Genomic DNA, 297 nt, shown 5'->3' on the forward strand with positions numbered 1-297 from the left:
CCCCCCCAGAACTCTGGGCAGGTGATGTGGCCACTGCTGAGCACAGTGGGCACTAGGGTCACAGCTCTGCCAGCAAATCACGAGTATTAGCTAGGAACAGAGATATAGATAAAGACAGAGATATAAAAGGGCTTCAGACAGACAGATAGACAGACAGACAGACAGATATATATACATAGATATAAAGATCTTTATATATGTATATTTATATGCATATATATAAATGCTGTCTGAGTGTATACATCTAAAGACTTTTAAAAAGACTTTTATATACACACATATATGTATATGTAGATA

The sequence above is a fragment of the Apaloderma vittatum genome, unplaced genomic scaffold (assembly GCF_000703405.1).
Source record: "Apaloderma vittatum isolate BGI_N311 unplaced genomic scaffold, ASM70340v1 scaffold5511, whole genome shotgun sequence".
Taxonomy (NCBI): domain Eukaryota; kingdom Metazoa; phylum Chordata; class Aves; order Trogoniformes; family Trogonidae; genus Apaloderma; species Apaloderma vittatum.